Below are 459 nucleotides of genomic sequence, written 5' to 3' on the forward strand. Positions count from 1 at the left end.
CGGCGGGCGCTTGAGGGGTGGCTCAGCGCGGAGCCGCTTCGCGCAGCCCCCGCGTTGTTGCGCGGAAAAAGCGCGGAGCCGAAGCCCGGCCGATGGGCCCCTCTCTGCCCCAGCGAGCTGCGGGCGGGGAGGAGAAGGGAGGAACAGCCCGCAGGCGGCAAATCCAACCTCTCATCCCGGCGAGGCAGGGGCAGGAGCACAAAGGAGCCCTCCGCAGGTTCCCAGCCAAGTGGCGTTTCTCGCCGATGCTCGGGGACCGGGAGACGTCCCACCATGGGCCAGCGGCACACGGACCCGCGGGCCCGGGCCAGGGTTTCACTGAAATCCTTCGCGGGTCCGGCTGGAGGCTGCTCGGTGGCCGGGTGTCTGTCAGAACTTGTGGTTTCGCCCGGTCCGGAGTTGGTCGTTTTGATCTGAGCGATGGGGTTCGAAGCGCGTCCTGCAGGATTCAAAGCAAGG

This window comes from Athene cunicularia (genome assembly GCF_003259725.1).
Source record: "Athene cunicularia isolate RWA chromosome 1 unlocalized genomic scaffold, athCun1 chr1_part2, whole genome shotgun sequence".
Lineage (NCBI taxonomy): Eukaryota > Metazoa > Chordata > Aves > Strigiformes > Strigidae > Athene > Athene cunicularia.